We start from the raw sequence: 13,586 nt of genomic DNA, 5'->3' as shown, positions 1-13,586 counted from the left end.
ACCCGCAGTATTATGGGCTTATAGGACAACATACAAGAACCTGATAGGACAAGCACTTTTTTGGTTGGTCTATGGAGTAGAATTTGTAATGCATATGAAATATATCATTCCTAGTTCGTGCATCATGGTTCTCACAGGTATGATAGACCACAAAGCCCTAGAAAAAAGGCTCGCGCAGTTGGAACAACTTGAAGAAGAATGGTTGGGACTCGTGAAGATATCTGGCAAGGTGATCAACACATGGATGAAAGAGTTTGGTTGAGGGAGAAAAGTACCACGGCGGAAGCAGAAGTCAAGAAGCTTGAGGAAGGAATAAAGAAGGACTTTCTTGGTAGAAAGACTGTGGTGATAAAGTAGGATGAGATTAATTACAATGACAAACTTGGGGACTACCACCAAGATTTTATCAGTTTGATGCATTGGATGGAACTGTGTGTTATTAAGGAGATTAGAGATGGTGGCACGGTGCAGTTAGTAAAGTTAAATGGTGAACACTAACCAGAAAAAGTAAATGGTAGTTAGTTGAAACCATATACAGCTAGCCCGGACATCTGAGTAGCCATAGGAAGCACAGTCTTAGCACTCCGGTAGCTGAAAGGAGGTGTGGGACTATAAAATACTGTTCCCAAGAGCTGCATGATGTTAGGACTGCATGCAGAAGCGACGTGTCATAGGTTCCATGACAGCGCGAGGGCAGCTGTGCTGCCGTATGGGTTGGATAGTAAGTGACTATTACAGTCACTATTCATGATGTGATGCTGGGTTTCACACCAAATGGAACGGGCGAAAAGAATTCAAGGTGAACTTTATGGGCTAGATTTGGGAAAATCTACCGCCAAGGAAGCATTAATGGACCGGATTTGGGGGCAACGGTCGAATTCAAATTCAAAGGGTGCTATAAATTACAAAGAGATGCCCAGCAAAAAAAACTTGGCCATTTGATATTTGAGTTGTTGCACACCTAGGGATTCATGAATCCATATCTGTTTGATCTTTTGAAGTCAGAGGCATTGTTTGAGCACTTACCTGAGCCGTTGAGAGATTTGTGGAACAACAATATGGTAGCATCTAAAGAAGCCATGAATATCGGAGAAATGACCACTGAAGAGGCCACACAAGCCATGATGATAGGAGATTCCCTAGAAAGTGTAGGGATAGTAACTGAAATCCCTAAATCGCCACGCACGGTGAGACGCAAGAAAGACAAGTACCCTATGGTACCGGTGCACATGTCCCCTAGAAACCCGTTGAGAACTAAACTTACCATGGAAGAAAAGGGGAAGGTGATTAATTTGGAAGCCGATGAGGAGGAGGAAGACCTTGAGGAAATATTGGTAGAAGAAGAGGATGATGAAGAGATGGAGGACATAACGTCACAATATTTCATTTGATCCCATTTTGTACAAGTGCCCTGAAATGACAGAAAAGTCTACTGCGTGCACCACTAGTTCCTTCTTCTGTTGACTTGTATATCCCTCCAGAGCCGTTTCTGTCACCAAGAAGTGTATAATATCTTCAAAGTGACTATTTACGACACACACTACAAATAGTTGTGCATTAGGTAGTCCTTCCTCCAAATTAGTAGGCTCTTCTCGAGTTTCAATGCACGACATGTGATCCAGTCCTGCATTCAATCGTCCTAGTTTCACAATGACTTCAAAATCATATTCTTGGAACAACAACAACCACTTGCATATCTTCCTCCCCAACATAGGCTTGTTGACCAGCTATTTAATGCAGAATGGTTTGTATACATCTTACAATGTATGCGCAACTGATAATGCCTGAACTTCTGGAGCACGCACACCATGGCTAATCCTTCGTGCTCTGTTGTGGAATATTTTTTCTTAGATTTGGACAACTTCCTACTTACGAATGCTATAGGATGATCCAAGTGCCCTTCACAAGCCTATGTGAGTACTACTCCCAACGCAATACATGACGTGTCCACATGCACATGAAATTCCTTCTTCCAATCCGAAAAGACTAGGATCGCTGCGGTGACCATTTTCTCCTTTAGCACATCCAAGCTCTTCTGGCATTCTTCATTCCAACAGAGTGTAACATCTTTCTTTAACAATTTTTCCATTGGCATGGTTATCTGGGCATAGCTCTTGATGAATTTCATATAGTACTTGGTATTCCGCAATGTTGCGCATAGCTGTTTCATACTCCTTGGTGCCTCCAAATTGATATGACCACGATCTTCACAGGGTATACCATCAAGCATTGTCTGCATACTAAATGATCCAACAATATCCCAAAAGGGACACGAAACAAACATTTCTTCAGATTGAGCACAATCTGGTACCTCTGACATGTATCTAGCATCAAGCGCAAGCTTGCCACATGGTGCTTTACCAATCCAAACACTATCCAATCATCAAAGTATACCTCCAGAAATTTATGAATGAAGTTCTTGAATGTCACGATGACTACACGCAAAAAGATCATTGGTGCATTCTTCAGCCCAAAAGGCATCACTGTATACTGGAAGCATCCCCATTTAGTCACAAAGGTCATCTTACTTCTATCCTCTGGCTCGATCTTGATCTGATGGTACCCAGAGAACCCATTAATGAACAAATATGCTTCTTGGCCACCAACATTATCCAGGACCTCATCGATGAATGGAGTTGGGAAGGGATCATGCACACAGGCATCATTCAACTTCCTAAGATCTACGCATATCCTTATTTCTTCCTTCTGCTTCTTTGCCTGAGCTACTATTAGGCTCCCCCAATCAGATTCTTCCATCGGTTCAATAATACCTGCCGCAAGCATCTTTTCCAACTCTAAGCAGACCCTTTCTTTATACTTCAGATTGAGGTGGTAAGGTCTTTGCTTCACAGGTTTCACATTTGGTTTTAGGGTGATCTTCATGACACCTAGGTCCCTTATTATCCATTTTAGATCTGAAAACTTTGTGGGGAACAGATCATGATATTTGCGGAGTAGTTCGATGAACTTATCTACTATCGTGTCATCCCAGTAGTCCCCAATCTTTGCAAACTTTGGCTCTGCATCCATGCCAATGTTCACCTAGCTAGTTTTGACCAGCTCTGTTATGTCATGGTTCTCTAGTTGAGGTCCCTCAACTTCATGGTGTCCTTCAGTCTCTGCGATATTAATCATCCTTGGGTCTTCATCTTCCTCTTTCGTTGTTATGTTGTAGCATTCGAGTGCATGGCTCAACTGGGTAGTCCAAGGTTGAATCAAATCTAGAGGATTCTATGGCATCCTGAAGATCATTACCTTAACCTCCTACAATGCTTCATCAATACATTCAAACCCATCCTCAAAGCTGAATTTCATCAGAAATCCTTGGCACAAAACATCCCACTCTTCAGTGTCATGGAGGAGTTCTGTCTCCAAGTACCAATTCATCAGTATAACATCCAAGGTATGACAAAACAGATGTACCCACTCTGGATGAGGCTTCACTCCATACGCTTCTGTCCATTTGGCCAAATGGTCTTGCAGATCATTTATCCCATCATATTTTTCTATTAGCCACACTTGTGGGTGGCCAAACCACACTCTCATCATTTTTCTGTTATACACGAAAATCATCAAAATTGTCCTTGTGCATGCCCCACCATCTCGTAGGCGTAGCACGCAGTACCCAGTCAAGGGCCTGGAAGCGATGCTTCTCTGGCACTTCTCTCTCAAATGCATCCAAAAAGTGGTCAACATCAGTTAAACCATCATAGTAAGGGAGATTTATTACCTCTAAGGATACACAATGCAATGACTTGGTTATCATATTACAGTGTAGTGTAGATACTTCATGCAGTTGATTCCGTCAGTGCTCTAGTTCTTCATCTGAATCTGATGTGTAGGAACTTTCATGGTCCCATGCAATATTTCCATCTTCCGTCGGATTCACCCAATCCTAAACTTGCATCGTTATCTTGTAAATCTGGTCTAAATGGTCATCACTTTCATAATCACAGACCGGTTCAGTATAGTTCGATCCTTCTGCAAGGTCTAGTGGCACCACTATGCGAAGCGATTTCTTCTAAAATATCATCTTTCTCTTCTTCAAATTGATTACACCATTCATGTCAGTGGCCCAATCAATCCCAAGAAGTGCGGGGTAGGGATTGCTGTCATCCACAATCTTTATCACTTCAAAATCAACTAGTGCACTCGTACCTTCAATATCAACCATTACCCCTTGAAACCTCCCCATTGGGATGATTTTATGTTGATTCACTATCCTTGACTGAGTCAGAGACCAGTATAGCGCAGGTCTCCCCATTTCTCTGCCATGTCTATTTTGGCAAAATGTTCGCATCGGACCCTAGGTCCAAGATAACTTGGTCCATTTTGTATTCTCCTATCTGCACGGTGAGTCTCATCTCACCTCTAGTCCTTGCCTTATGCTTACCAAGATTTCTAACTGTGCACGGTCCGTTTGTAGCATTTTCCTTGCCAACGCATGTATTGATCATCTCCTGCAGTCCCTTCATAGCCTTTCTATCATGTAGCAATTTAATGTAGGTCTCCAAGAACGTGGTAATCATGGTCGAGTCCATTTCTTCAATCAATTTCTCCTAACTTCCTGAGGGGGAAGCCTCAATGAAAATTTTCTTAGCTTCCATAAACATTTCTTTTGCGTGTTCTAGATCAAACTCAGTCTCCTTTTCTGGTGCTTTGTGGACCCACTCACCTTCTTCCGACTGCTTCCCCTTATCTTCACCAGTCGTTGCCCCACTCCGTAGCAGAATATTTACCTTAGGATCTTCCTCGTGAGGCTCATCCCTCATCATTTCGGGTTCTGAGTCAGTTGCTGAGGTTGTGGCCCCTTCTCACGTATCTTAGCCAACAATATCAGACAATCCTTAGTTGCATGATTAAATTGAGTACAATAGCAGCATGACAAACATGTCGGATTTAGGAAGTCTCATGCATAGTGTCATGGTCCCTCAAAATTGTAAAAAATAACCATCCCTTGACCTTTACCAGGTCCTACTCCACCTCGGCCTCTTCTGCGCCCCTAATACTTGCCTCATGCTCCTCTAGTGCCTTGGTTTGGAGGCTGCATTTTTGCCTACACCCTCTATGCAGGTGTCTTTTCCATTATTAATTCGTAACTATAGCAACTGCGCTCATCATGTACTACTAACTGATAGATGTTATAGAAGAGTTGTTGTAGTGTCTGTACAAATTTCTGTAGCAAATGGTGATTGTCTGTCACATGTTTCATAGCTACCTAATAGATATCACACCATAGCGCGAGCCTGGTACTTGGCTCTACTGTAGCTTTTGGCCTCAGAGGGATTGGTCCCCCTACTACAACAAAATTTGCGAAAACTGGACAGTGATCTTTGTTATGCCCTTGACTTTCACACTTTAGGCACCACACTTCTTTGCGCACCTTTGGCCAAGTTGTTCTGTCTTTTTTAGACTCTACATTTCGAGGCAAAGGTTTTGCAACTGCGTATGAATTTGTTGAACCCCTAGATTAGCATCTTGCATTGGTGTCTCATGTAATCTCATTGCGATTTCCAAAGCTTTTTCTTGGGTCCCAATCTTCTGTTGTGATAACGCAACTCTTAGATGAGGCAGGAGCGAGGCCACAAACCATTCGCGGTGCTGCCCATTAGTCATATTCATGTTAGTCTTGTAGATCATACACTTCAATCTCTGATCCAAATCCCAGGGTGTCTTACCAGGCTTCATCATGATATATTTGAATCCCACAATTGATTGTGCCTCAGACTTAGGTCTACTAAATTCCTTATTCACCACAGTTTGGATATCTGCCAATGAGGACATCGGGTTATCTGTGCAGTACTTAATGTACCATGTTAGTGCATGGTCCTGGAAAGAACTAACCAATGTTTCTTTCTTCATTTGATCATTCGTGATACCCTAAGCTTCCCATATAGCCTTCGTGACGAACCAAAACTAGTCTGGATCTTCATTTCCCACACCCTTAAACAGAGGTATCTTTACGGAGTTCACCATATTGAATGGTGGTGGAGGTGGCAGTGGTGTGGGTGAGGGTGTAAGTGGTGGAGGTGAAGATGGAGGTGGTGTGGGTGGATGAGGTATTCATGGGAACCCTTGCTTTATCAACTAAATAGACCTCTGCAAAGAAGCCTGTGTTGCTCCCTCGTCATCACTCAGAGGGGGTTCAATCAATGGGCTATATTCAGGGCCTTTTCTTCCTCTGTCCCTGAAAGTCCTTCCACTTCGCACAGCCCCAAACATCAAGGTAACTGCATAACCCTCTTTTCACACAATAGCATATTAATCCAAGTATTTAAAGACCTTAAATACTTAACTCATGGTCCTTTGAAGAAGTGTCACTCTGCTTCGTTGTAACTAACCGAAGTATCGACCGAGAAATCTGTCACAAATACTCCTATGATACGATTGAGCCAATGATCGAAAACACGTGTGATCTTATCGTTAGAGGCTTCTAATCTCCATTATAAATCCAGGGTCCAGACAACCAGACCGTCAAGCCTCCACCTCCCTTGGCCGTCTGCCAAATTCGCAATCCACTTGTATAATTCATCTAGGAAGGAACAAAAGAATATTTCGTGTATCTCTGTGTACAGATATCTATCCAACCACTATTCTTTCGTCAATCACGGATTCCTATTTTCTTGCGCCATGAATTCATGGATCTTTCTATCCAACTAGTCTTCAACCTCTTTCTTAGTTGGATTCCAATGATGCGAAATCAGACATCTCATTATGCAGATCCCGCTCTGGAAAACAGAACCATTTGTTGGCTTGATGGGCCCTGACCCAGGTTTAGCGTTAAGCAGCCAAGCAAATCCCTACACTACTAGCCCTTTCGGCATCAATCCGCTCAGTGCAGACTAAAGTCTCACCCAAAGCAGTATGGGGGGATGCAGGAACTAAGTTTCCACACCTCGAGATGGTTGTGATATCGGTTATATGCCCTAACCCTTCCTTCATGCAAACTGATAAGCCCTTTAGGTATTATCAAAGTATTTCTCTTATTTGCCCTTGAAGCCTCCATGAAAGTCTTCGATCATCCTTCGCGGACCCTAGATAGATAGATCAGGCACTTATGTGCTTCTGTAATTACTCTTACTTTTGTATTTACTCAAAGTCTCTTAGTTTCGTATAGCCTTAACAGTTAATTATAATTATCATGCATAAATAGATATTATTACTTGTGTTCATATAACAAAGAGAAACATATATATTCGTGCATCAGAATAGCATTAAAACATAAACCTAGTGTTCAACGTAACATAATCACATGCAATTAACAAAAGTAAAATACATAGGTAATTCTAGAATATTTTTATTTATTGATAATCCAAATTTCCAGTATAGACTTTGACTACCCCACGCACACCACTGTAGGGGACCACTCGTTCAGTGACAGACTTCTACCCTAGGCCTTTGCGCACTTAGTTACAGAGCCTCTTCCTACGCTAAGACTCTTCGCTCTTAGCTCTCATAGACCCATAAACTTACTCCGAAATCCACCAAAACTTATGAACTGCCTTAGACTCTCTAAGACTCTCCATTTTATACATTCCCATGGCTCCTGGACAAAGGGTGGATCTTATCAAGCCGACACAAACTATCTAAACTAAGGGCGGAAACCCTTTTTGACTTTTTACATCTTCGCACTCTGCGACCACAAAATATGGAGACATTACATCTTTTACACAAAACTTGGGCCTTTAGCCCCAAAACGTGGGCTTTTAACTCCAAAATTGACCCCAGGGGACCCGTTCTTAACAGATGGTTAAAAGGAGAAATTGCTTATGCCACTACCCCCAACCCATTCCGAAAATTCAAGTTCAATGTACAAGAAATTTCACTTTCTTATATTATTGAAGTTGGGATGAGATCTTTACTCACATTTATTAGCCAAAGGAGTTAGCTCAACCAGTTGTCACCAATGTTATTGGGCACTTTTCTAGTTTTGTAGCAGAAATTGTCCAGTTCAAATAACCCTAGGTTAGTTGTAGTGCTCTAGGTCAACACGTTTACTAGGGACACTATCCACAAATGTGGGGAATCATACCTTTAGTTTCCATAGAAGGTTTTCCTTAGGGGAAAAACTTTCTCAGAGTCATTTCTCCTAACCAGCAATGTTACATGGGACCTGCCCCCCGCCCCCACCCTTAAAAAAACCCATGTACCCTACATTCCCATGTTTCATATACTTGTGGACCCTTAGAAAATGTCCCCAAATTGTTGCGGACTTCATTAAGGATTTGGGGACTTGCTGGCCATCCCCAAGATATTCCGGGTAGATTTTATGGGCATTCTGAATGGATTTCAGATATGTTTTTGGAAATTTTCAATTGAAGTTAATGCAAATTTACTTTACTGTTAAAGCGGAATTTACTGTGTTAATGCAAATTTGGATTTGAAGCTCACTTTAGATAATCAATAATAATTATTTGTTAAAACTATATGAAAAAAACAACAATAGCAGCTCCCAACAGATCAATCAAACACAACTATTGACTAAAAAAATATGAAATACAAAAATAAGAAGAAAAAAAATCCTACAAGAGGATTTATCACAACATGGTTAAGACTTTCACCACAACTTACCAGCTATAAATAAGGGAAATGACTAAAACCAATTTAACAGATACCCAACTGCATGAAATTGATTTAATCTTCCATAAGTTGAACAAAACTGATGTGGGAAAAAGATACTTGTTTCGAAAACCAACCTGCATATTGCATTTGACGAGATCCATAGGGATTATGCTCATATGGGTGAGACCACAGCTGAGAATGCCACCCATGACGTAGGATGCATAGAAGGCCAGGGAATACATGGTGATTTTTCCTGACTCGCTAGGGACCAACACAACAAATGTCTTGGGAGCATTAGCATTGTCACTTATATTTTCTGTAGAAGTACTAGTGCTGTTCAAATTTAATAGAGGATCTATTTCTGTTTGGGAGTCTCTAATACAAACGAGCCTCCTGTAAGAGGCCTCAATGAAGAAAAGGATGGGGATCAGAGATCGTATTAGGGGAATTTTGAGGTCTAAAATGGGCCTCCTAAGAAAAATGTACATCCAAAATAAACTTTATAAGAACCAATAGGATTCAAGATGGTGATGTCAACCATGGGGGATGATTCACCATTTTTGGAGTAAAAAAGTAAAAGGATTAAAAAATAATAAAACTACTTTTTCAACTCATATTTTCAACTTATCTCCCTAAGGTTTTACTCAAAAATTCAATTCCTCATCCAAGGAGTACCCATGTTGCATGCTTTCGATGGACCCTACTACATGAAAAATGATAAATACATGAAAAGACATTATTGCAATCACATTTTTCATTTTTTGTGTAGTAGGGTCCATTGAAAGTATGCAACATGGGTACTCCTTAGATGAGAAATCAAATTCCTCATCGAATGAGTGTTTCTGCTTAGATATTTGTCTAAACGCATAGGGATATAAGTTGAAAAGACGAGTTGAAAAAGTAGTTTTCTCCATTTTCCCTCTAAAATTTGATGATGTAATGTAATCTTATTTTATTATTTCCACTATTATTTTATAATTTCCTTAGGAGGCCCATTTTAGACCTCAAAACTGCCCTAATGGAGTGTCTTTCTCTGACATTGCCATAGAAATGGATTTGATCAAGCTATGTGTAACATGACTAGTTCGAATAGATGAGAGAGAAATATGGTTGCCTCTGCACTCCCTCCCCATGCCCATTCTTAAGTGCTTTCAGGGTTTCCTCTTCCTACTTTTTATTATTAATAATATTCTTATTTTATCTTTATTTAAGAATATTGTAATATTCTCTATTGTTTGGGTTTTTCATGTGTTGTATTTAAACATTATTTCTCCTTGGTGAGGGGTTATCCACCATTCATTCATGAGGTTAATTGTTTTTGTTGCAAATCTCAATGTTCAGAATTATGTGAATTGGTTCATGAGGGGGGGAATTGTATGGTTAATGTTCTCCTTGTCGTGGTGGGACCCTATTAGCTCATAAGGGGTGAAATTCTATGGTCAATGCTCTCCTTGTTGTGGTGGGACTTCATTGGTTCATAAGGGGTGAAATTTTATGGTCAATTCTCTCCCGATTGTGGTGAGACTCTATCCATAAGATGTGTAACATGTTTAGTAGAAATTTAAAATTTAATGAGGAATAGTATCACTTTGTTTAATAATAATTAAGATTTTAAATAATATATAACCATTTTTTATTAATTGATTTGGATATTTTTTTATTAAAATTAATTAGAAATAATAAATAAATATATAATTTAGGTGTAGTCTTATAGACAAAATAACATTTTTAAGAGCATTTTTCTAGTTAATTTTAATCAAAATCTGGCACAAAATTTTAAAAACTTGAGTTTAAGTTGTTTAATTGGTAGAATTTGAGTGCTCTATGGGTTTTTTAGGGTGTTGAATCTATTTATGAATTCAAAAATGCATTATAAACAAAAAAAAAATCACAATCTTGAGATTGTATCGCCAAAGTCGGTGAAAAGGCTATTTCGTCTATAAGTTAGACTACTATAATTTGTAATTGTATTTATTTTGGGATGGCACATATGGAGGGGATTATTCATGATTTAAAAAAAAGTACATGAAATACTTTTTTCATTGGATTTTGGAGAATTCTTAAATAATTAGGCTAAGCTTATACTTCTTTTTTAAGGTTTACTTCTTGTAACTAAATTGATGACAAGGAATTTAATAGTTATCGGGCTCTCAAGTTTAATAATTAATGTAACATTATTGAATTTCTTATATATGATAATAAGATTGCCTCTTTTAAAAAATCTTGTTTTTTCAAATGGTTTGATTTCAAAATTGCCAAGATGCCTAAGGAAACAAGACCATGTTTTTTTTAGAGGTTGTTAAGAAACCAATGGGTGTTGTGCTACCATTTATCCCATAATATAGCTCATTCTTTAATCATGCAATGTATCCTCTCGTTAAATGAACCATATGTCACATTGTCAAGATTTCTGGATTACATATAAGGTTGAGGGATATGATATGAATTTTGTATCAATTTTTTGCATGCTCACGCTTAATCTTCGAATTTCCTCTAAAAATTATGTTGAGGTTTATTATTACATTGGTTGGACAATGGAATTAGCATTATATGCACACTCTTTTGGTTGGAGTAAGGACACTATTCTCGTAAGAACATTCATTTCTTTGTAGATTGTCTCCTAAAACTTTTTCTTAAGAGATTTTTATTCAAGTTATTGTAATTTGATTATTGGGCTTTGGATTTTGTGTGATGAATTTTCTTATTGGTTTCTACATTTTTTCTTGTGTCATTGGGATCAAGGGTCTTGTTTTCTCTTGGGTTTCATAGTCTCCGTGACAGTGTTTCTATGGGTAATTGTGATTCCTTTTCCAAGGATTTTGGCAATTTCTCCCTATCTCTTTGGGTCCTTTGGTGCTATTTTTCCACTCGTTGATTGGGAAAGTAATGAATTTCATCTAAAATATTGGCTCAATTCCACTTCAAATGCAATTTGGCAGCCTTATTTAGTCAAAGTTTTTCTTGGATTATAGAGAGGCCTGAGACTTTTAGAGATCCATCAGTAAAGATGGCAAGAAAATTCAGAGTAATAGTACCTCCATATTCTCAATTATTTATAAGGTTCATGATAATGAACACTAGTGTCCCTACCAAGAATTCCATATTTTTTTATTATTCTAGCACAATAGAAACAACAAATTAACTCTCTACAAGTAGAGTGCAAGATAATTAGAAATTTGGCTCTTAATTTAAGTAAAGGCTCTTAGTCAACAACCTCAATTTAGGACATCTAACAATTTGGTTAGAGAGGCCTAAAAACCAAAAGGGAGAGGAAGGATTGCTTGCCCATGGAATCAATCTTTCCAGATACAAAGTTCATTCCTTTTCAATTTTGCAATGGTTATAGTTTTGTATTCTATGAAACATGAAGAGTTTTAGGTAGGATAATTCTACTTTAATTGTTGAATAGGTGGGAGTTTCTTATTTTAAGCGTAGCAAGGAAATTAGGAGGGATTGCTACTAGATGAATTCATTCTTTAGAGATGTGGAATTCTATTAGAATTATGAGTGTAATCTTCATGCCTCAACACACTTATATGTATCATCAATGTATTTTACATCATGGCTAAGTCCATTCTTCGATCATTTATTATGATTTGTTGTAATACTAGGGAGAGGATAAGGCCAACCTATTAAAATATTTGATGCATATTTGGCCACAAAATAGGATGCAAATGTGGGTTGCAATGGTATGCACAAGATATGCCACAAATTGTGGTGCAACAAAAGTGGATGTAACAACATACACAAAAAAAAAGATGCAAACTTGAATGCAAAACAAGATGCAAAAAGGGATATAAGAGTGGATGCAAATATGGGTGCAATAGGTGAAACGAAATTGGATGCAAAAAATGGATGTAATGGAAGTAGATACAAAATGAGATGCAAAACCCAATGCATAAACTTGACACAAAAGTGGATGCAAAAATAGATGCAATATTGGATGAAAAAGAGGATGCGAACATGGATGCGAAGTTGGAAGCAAACATGGGTACAATAGTAAGTGAAAAACATGGCACAAATTATGGCACAACAAAAGTGGATGTAATGATAGATGCAAAAGAAGAAGAAAATGAATACCCACAACCTAGGCTTGTTGGGATTGTCCCTCCCTATCTGTCCAATGGGTTGAGGAGGTTTGGGGCATGTGATCCTTACCTTTTAGTAAGTATCTAACTCAAGCTTGGATTACGATGTAGGTGTTATATGTCATGACTCTTAGGGGTGATTTTTAGGAAGATTAGTAGGAAATATGATGGGTTGAGATGTGCTCCCTTATATCACCTATTGCTCGATATGGGGTCAGAGATATTTAGCTCCCCCATGAGACTCTAAGTTTAGATGTACTCCCCAATGTGGTGTTGAAAATAGCAACAAGAAATGCTAAAAATAGAAGTGCTAAAAATAGCACTGTTATAAATAGCAGTTCGGGTACCAATGTTGGACATAGCAACAAGGAATGAAAAATGGAAGTGCTAAAAATAGCATTTCTATAAATAGCATTCCGGGTTAGATTCTAATTTTAGTTAGTCCCTGAACTAAAATTGAGAAGTAAAATTCGAATTTGATCTTAGCAAATGTTTGTAAAATAATTAATTAATTCATCTTGAGTTAATTAGTTGTAGAAAATAAAACATGAAGTCTATGTGGGGACATGCAATAGTTATCCCATTAATGGAGGAATTTATCCCTTAGTTAAAGAGATAAGGATGAGTTGTGATATTGAGTTGTAATTAGTTAGCTCAGTTAACTGAGTTAAGTCTAGTTAGATTAGTTCTAACAGTTTGTGGAATTAATTGTGAGTTCAGTTAGTTAATGCATGCATGCATGTAACTGCTACACTTTAGATAACTGAATATTCTCTCATAAATAACTCATGCATGTCAGTTTAGTCAGAGACCCAGTTGAGATCAGAGGAAGGGACAATGTACTATCAATTGGAGGATTTTTCCTATATAGGAAACTCATCCATGCATAAGGAATTATCTCCTTCAGGATTGCACAGTTACTTTTGAGTTTAGTGA

General features: G+C 38.6%; 1 pseudogene; it reads right to left on the bottom strand.

The window, feature by feature from the left end:
• The window catches only part of LOC149206644 (mitochondrial phosphate carrier protein 3, mitochondrial-like), a 111,620-nt pseudogene extending 102,012 nt beyond the window's left edge, over window positions 1–9,608 (bottom strand).
• Between the last annotated feature and the right edge of the window lie 3,978 nt (window positions 9,609–13,586).

This window comes from Pinus tabuliformis, chromosome 1_2 (assembly GCF_031772625.1).
Source record: "Pinus tabuliformis cultivar Carrire ecotype Pingquan chromosome 1_2, CPIR1, whole genome shotgun sequence".
NCBI classification, from domain to species: domain Eukaryota; kingdom Viridiplantae; phylum Streptophyta; class Pinopsida; order Pinales; family Pinaceae; genus Pinus; species Pinus tabuliformis.
Note: the sequence above shows the minus strand (reverse complement) of the source record. Positions and strands in the feature narration are given on the sequence as shown.